This window comes from Mirounga leonina, unplaced genomic scaffold, assembly GCF_011800145.1.
Source record: "Mirounga leonina isolate KUSES-001 unplaced genomic scaffold, KU_Mleo_1.0 Mir_127, whole genome shotgun sequence".
NCBI lineage: Eukaryota > Metazoa > Chordata > Mammalia > Carnivora > Phocidae > Mirounga > Mirounga leonina.
Genome location: NW_023270316.1, coordinates 59,461,162 through 59,468,161, shown reverse-complemented (window position 1 = coordinate 59,468,161; position 7,000 = coordinate 59,461,162). Strand labels below are relative to the sequence as shown.

The window sequence follows — 7,000 nt, the reverse complement described above, 5'->3', positions numbered from 1 at the left end:
CTTTACCGGCAATCAGCTTAAAAGTTACGTTTGCCTTTTTATTTTCTTTATATATAAATTATGCCCAAGAGTGTCATGATAACAACACTATACAAACTATGCTTTACCTTTGTATTTACTTCTTGTCAAAATAAGCACTACAAATTCATTTGTTTTTAGAGGGCTTTATGACTAATAAGCCCCAGGGTGAAAACAATTAAGGCAATAACCATTTTTTATTGTTAGTGAATAAAACCTAGTCCAATTATATGAGGATAAGTAATTCTTAATTCCTTCTGATGAAAAGTTTACATGTAGTAGAAAAATTTCACTCATTTCTAACAATGTTTTATCATTCAGAAAAGCTTTCAAAATAGAGTTGCTTGAGTCCCATGAGCAAAGTGACCATTCCATGGTACCTTAAGAGGGCTAATGACTAGGCTTGGCCTCCTATATGTTTTGTTTTGTTTTGGCCAACTTATAGTACATTTTTAAAAAATTTAGCGAACTTATAGTACATTTTTTTGTTTTACTCCTACATGTTTTAACCATTTAACACTTTTGTTATTAAACTCCTGTGCGCCCCATAAAATGCTGAGAGCTTACTATATAGAGATATAATCTAAAAAGTATTAATACTGAAAGAGATATTTCTCTTATTTCTCAAATTTCTTATTTTTCCCCTTTTGGTTTGGCCCTCCATCCCATCCATTTTAGAGGCTGTTTTATTAGAGGCAGATTTTGCATTTTGCTTAGTGATTTACTATGAAGGTCCTAGAAGGGCAAAATTCTGATTTAGCAAGCAGAAGTCTGGAAGAAAAATAATTTGGGAATGAAGTAATTTTATATATGTTTATTTCTTTGTATATATTTATTTGATGTATAAATTTAATCCATAAAATGAGCTTGCTACTTCTCAAATTACCTGTAAGTCCATAGCCGGGACAGGTTAGCACAGGGTGAGGCTCCAGACCCCAGAATAGGTTTGGAAGAGATGTCTGTTTCAAAAACCTAGAAATGAGAAGCATTAGAGAAGAGTCAGAGAATCAAAAAAGCTGAAACTCTCATTGATCCAAAAAGGCAAGCACAAGCCTGGAAAGGAAAGACAAAGGTCAAGTCTGAAACACTTTGGGAGTGAAAAACGGTAGATAGGAGAGAAGAACAGTCCAAAATAGGGTCTGACAAGTACAGCACATTTGTACCAGTCCTGAACCACTGAGGAAGGGACAGGATGGAAAAAGGGTCAGGTGACCAAGCAGAGAGTCTGATTTGAAGGTACAAAGAACAGCAAAAAGAATGGCCATAAGATAAAGACCCCACTAAAAAAGATAACTATGGGCAATATCCCTGATGAACAGAGATGTAAAAATCCTCAATAAAATACTAGCAAACCGAATCCAACAGTACATTAAAAAACTCACCACAGGGCACCTGGGTGGCTCAGTTGGTTAAGCGACTGCCTTCGGCTCAGGTCATGATCCTGGAGTCCCGGGATCGAGTCCCGCATCGGGCTCCCTGCTCAGCAGGGAGTCTGCTTCTCCCTCTGACCTTCCTCCTTCTCATGCTCTCTGTCTCTCATTCTCTCTCTCTCAAATAAATAAATAAAATCTTTAAAAAAAAAAAAACTCACCACAATTAAGTGGGATTTATTCCTCTGTTGCAAGGTGGTTCAATATTTGCAAATCAATCAACGTGATACATTACATCAATAAGAAAAAGGATAAGAACTTATGATCATTTCAATAGACACAGAAAAAGCCTGTGGCAAAGTACAATATCCATTCATGATAAAAACCCTCAACAAAGTAGGTTTAGAGGGAATATACCTCAACATAATAAAGGCCATCTATGAAAAACCCACGGCTAACGTCATCCTCAATGGGGAAAAACTGAGAGCTTTTCCCCTAAGGTCAGGAATAAGACAAGGATGGCCACTCTCACCACTTTTATTCAACATAGTACTGGAAGTCCTAGCCACAGCAGTCAGACAACAAAAAGATATAAAAGACATTCAAATTGGTAAAGAAGAAGTAAAAGTATCGCTCTTTGCAGATGACACAATATTCTGTATAGAAAACCCTAAAGACCACCAAAAAAGTGCTAGAACTGATCAATGAATTTATAGTCTCAGGATACAAAAATTAACATGCGGAAATTTGTTGCATTTTATACACTAATAATGAAGCAGCAGAAGGAGAAATTAAGAAAACAATCCCATTTATAACTGTACCAACAATAATAAGATTAGGAATAAACTTAACCAAAGAGGTGAAAGACCCATAGTCTGAAAACTGTAAAATGCTGATGAAAGAAATTGAAGATGACACAAAGAAATGGAAAGATGTTCCATGCTCACGGATTGGAAGAACAAATACTGTTAAAATGCCTATACTAACCAAAGCAATCTACACATTTAATGCAATCCCTATCAAAATAACAACAGCACTTTTCACAGAAGTAGAACAACAATCCTAAAATGTGTATGGATACCCAAAGCCATCTTGAAAAGGAAAAGCAAAGCTGGAAGCATAACAATTCAGGACTTCAAACTATATTACAAAGCTGTAGTAATCAAAACAGTATGGTACTGGCACAAAAATAGACATATAGATCAGTAGAACAAAATAGAAAATCCAAGGATGCCTGTGTGGTTCAGGCGGTTAAGCATCCCATTCTTGATTTTGGCTCAGGTCATGATATCAGGGTTGTGAGATCGAGCCCTACATCGGGCTCCACATTCAGCGGGGGATCTGCTGGAGATTCTCTCTCTCCTTCTCCCTCAGCCCCTCCCCCCCTGCTCGCACTCTCTTTCTCTCTCTCTAAAATAAATAGTCTTTAAAAAAACAGAAAATCCAGAAATAAACCCACAATTATATGGTAAATTAATCTTCAACAAAGCAGGAAAGAATACCCAATGGGAAAAGGACAGTCTCTTCAACAAATGGTGTTGAGAAATGGACAGCAACATGCAAAAGAATGAAACTGGACTGCTTTCTTATACCATACACAAAAATAAATTCAAAATGGATTAAAGACCTAAATGTGAGACCTGAAACCATAAAAGTTCTAAAAGAGAACACAGGCAGTAACTTCTTTGACACTAGCTATAGCAACTTCTTTCTAGATATGTCTCCTGAGGCAGGGGAAACAAAAGCAAAAATGAACTTTTGGGACTATATCAAAATAAAAAGCTTCTGCACAGTAAAGAAAACAATAAAACTAAAAGGCAACCTACCAAATGGGAAAAGATATTTGCAAATGATATATCCAATAAAGGGTCAGTATCCAAAATATATAAAGAACTTACACAAATCAAGATCTAAAAAAGGGATAATCCAATTTAAAAATGGGCAGAAGGGGCAACTGGGTGGCTCATTTGGTTAAGCATCTTATTCTTGATTTTTGGCTCAGGTCAGATCTCAGAGTCTTGGGATTGAGGGAGCCTGCTTGCGGATTTTTTTTCCCCTCTCCCTCTGCCCTTCCCCGCACTTGCATGTGCTCTCTCTCTCAAATAAGTAAATAAATCTCTTTTTTTTTAATGAACAGACATTTCTCCAAAGAAGACATACAGATGGCCAAGAGACACGTGAAAAGATGCTCATCATCACTTATCATCAGGGAAATGCAAATCAAAACTACAATGAGATATCACCTCACACCTGTCAGAATCGCTAAAATCAAAAACACAAGAAACAACAGGTATTGATGAGAATGTGGAGAAAAAGGAACCCTCTTGCACTGTTGGTGGGAATCCCAACTGCTGCAGCACTCTGGAAAACTGTGTGGAGGTTCCTCAAAAAGTTAAACATAGAACTATGCTATGATCCAGCAATTGCACTACTGGGTATTTACCCACAGAATACAAGAACATTAATTCAAAGGTATACATGCACCTCTATGCTTATAACAGCATTATTTACAATAGCCAGGATGTGGAAGCAGCTTGGTGTCCATCAACTGATGAATGTATAAAGAGGTGGTATATATATATACAATGGAATATGAGTCAGCCACCAAAAAAAGAATGAAATCTGCCATTTGCAACAACATGGATGGAGATAGAGAGTATAATGCTAAGTGAAAGAAACCAGTCAGAGACAAATACCGTATGATTTCACTCATATGTGGAATTTAAGAAACAATACAAATGAGCAAAGGGAAAAAAAGACAGAGAGAGACAAAGCAAGAAATAGACTCTTAATTATAGAGAACAAACTGATGGTTAGAAGAGGGGAGGGGGTTGGGGGGATGGGTGAAATAGGTGATGGGGATTAAGGAGGGCACTTGTTGTGATAAGCACTGGGTATTATATGGAAGTGTTGAATCACTATATTGCACACCTGAAGCTAATATAACACTGTATGTTAACTAATTGAAACTAAAATAAAAACTTTTGGGGATGCATGGGTGGCTCAGTCAGTTAAGTGTCTGCCTTTGGCTCAGGTCATGATCCCAGGGTCCTGGGATTGAGCCCCAGATCGGGCTCCCTGCTCAGCAAGGAGCCTGCCTCTCCCTCTCCCTCTGCCTGCCACTCCCCCTTACTTGTGCTCTCTCTCTGTCAAATAAATAAATAAAATCTTAAAATAAAATAAAATAAAAACTTTTTAAAAATGACCCATAGACTTCAAGTAAAGTCAGTATTTCTATTGAGTCTTTCTTTTAGGCCAGAGATCTCTGAGAAGGTTTACCACAGAAGTAATACATTACAGCAAATTTTTCCTCCCAGTTGATTGTATTAAGAAAATTAGGAGCTGGGGCGCCTGGGTGGTTCAGTCATTTAGCGTCTGCCTTCAGCTCAGGTCATGATCAAGTCCCACATCGGGCTCCCTGCTCGGCGGGAAACCTGCTTCTCCCTCTCCCACTCCCCCTGCTTGTGTTCCCTCTCTCGCGATGTCTCTCTCTGTCAAATAAATAATAAAATCTTTTTAAAAAAAAGAAAAGAAAATTAGGAGCTACCTCTCCATGCCTCTTGTATAAACCACCTCTGCAAGAAAGAGCCTCACACCTAGAAGGCCCTCCCAACCCCCCCAGATATTTCCCCATGCTGTGGCCCAAATAACCACCAACTGGATCAAGCTGTAATCTGCTGACAGACTTCTCTCTTAGTCAAATTCTCAGGTGAAGAAAGCTGGTAATACAAAACCCAACAGGAATCATACTGAGGTGAGTCAGCTCACACAGCTTCTCTGAGACAACCCATGTTAGTTGAAACTAATGGAAAAAAAGCCACGGAATTTCTTTTCCTTCTTTCTTTATTTTTTTTTTTTAATATGGAATACTTCACACACCTGCATGTCACCCTTGCTCAGGCCGCATACTAATCTTCTCTGTATTGTTCCAGTGTCAGTACATATGCTGCCCAAGTGAGCACAACCACAGGATTTCTTTAAAGCTATTCTTCAGGCAGAAATTCTGGCCTGTTCTTTTTATGGTGGGTAGACCATTTAGACTTTATAGTGTGAAGATGAGCACCTTCTTTAGACAAAAAAGAATCATTTTTCATAGAACAGGGAAAGACCTATCACATCATTTTTTTGACGCCAAAGACAGCAAGATAAAGTCTATAAGTTGTTAAATGAAGTAGAGGAAAAAAGATCTACAGATTAATATAACTCCGTGAGAAAAACACAGGAAATAAATAATCTCATTAAAATTTTCTTATGCCTTTCCTTTCACTGAATTCTAAAAGCATGATCACATCCATCAAGTAATAGCCATACATATAAATGGGAATTGAATTGTAAATTATATGTTCCTACATTCTTCATGAATGTTGCGATGGATAAATATATGTGTCAATTTGACTAGGCCAGAGTGCCCAGATAGTTACTCAAACATTATTCTGGGTGTGGGTGTTTCTGGAAGAGATTAACATTTGAATTGGTAGACTCAGTAAAGCAGACAGTCCTCTCTACTGTGGATGGGCCTCGTCCAATCAGTAGAAGGCCAGAAGAGAATAAAAGTTCGGAGTAAGAGAGAATTCCTTCTGCCTGACTGCATTCGAGCTGGAATGTCAGTTTTTCTCCTGCCTTCAGACCTGAACTAAAACATCAGCTTTTATGTTTACTGAATCTTGAGCCTGCTAGCCTTCAGAATGGAACTATACCAATGGCTCTGCTGAGTCTCCAATTTGCCAACTCAACCTTGGAATTTGTCCGTCTCCCACCTGCATAAGCCAATTCTTTATAATAAATCCCTTTAGAGAGAGAGAGAGAGAAGGAGAGAAACACATACATTCCATTGATTCTGTTTCTCTGGAGAACCTGACTAATACAGATGCTTGTATAAATTTTATAGCAAAGTTGTGTAAAGAATAAAGATATACCAGTAGACTTAGTTGTTTTTCTCTCCCCCAGACCGCAGCCATATGCCCTACTCTGGTAGTAACTCAAAGAATCATCTGAGATAAAAGTCACACTCAGACTAAAAAGGAAAGCCAGTCACCACCACTACCGCCATATTCAGGGCTGCCACGTTCAGTCAGAGCCATTTACATCTAAATCCACCACCTCTATATGGCCTTCTGGAGAGACCAAGAGGCAAAGTGAGGAGTACTACTTTGGGCCTGCTGTTTGCTATATGCTGTAACTGTAATTGTACACATACCTCCCCTTATAGTGGCCCCACTGATTTAATGAACCCAAGGCAGATTGGTCTGATTGTCAGGGTCTTAGACAACTTGACTGAACATATTATATCAACGTGAGAGCAAGCAGTATGTCTCAAGTCAGTATCAAAGAGTAAATAAAAGCAAAACTTTCATACTGATATGAAGATTTTATTCACCAGAATTCTGGGGCAAGAGTAGCTTATGCTTACAAGAAAAACCACCAGCACTAGACAGTACATGTTCCAGAAGGCTGCATACACCAAAGAGGGTCTGTGTGTGGTGTGTGAGGGCGCAGAACGGCAGCGCCACCCACGAGTGCACTTGAGGCAGAGCAGTTGCCATGTGTAGGAAGCTGGTGAAAAAGAAAGAAGTGTAGGGGCGCCTGGGTGGCTCAGTTGGTTGGGCGACTGC

The 7,000-nt window shown here is 38.8% G+C and overlaps 1 non-coding gene across 1 annotated transcript; it reads right to left on the bottom strand.

Annotated features, from left to right (window-relative positions):
• Positions 1-5,243: 5,243 nt before the first annotated feature.
• On the bottom strand, positions 5,244-5,350 carry LOC118009703. Its single transcript, XR_004678992.1, has one exon. It is a non-coding gene; the product is annotated as a U6 spliceosomal RNA (small nuclear RNA).
• Positions 5,351-7,000: the final 1,650 nt, after the last annotated feature.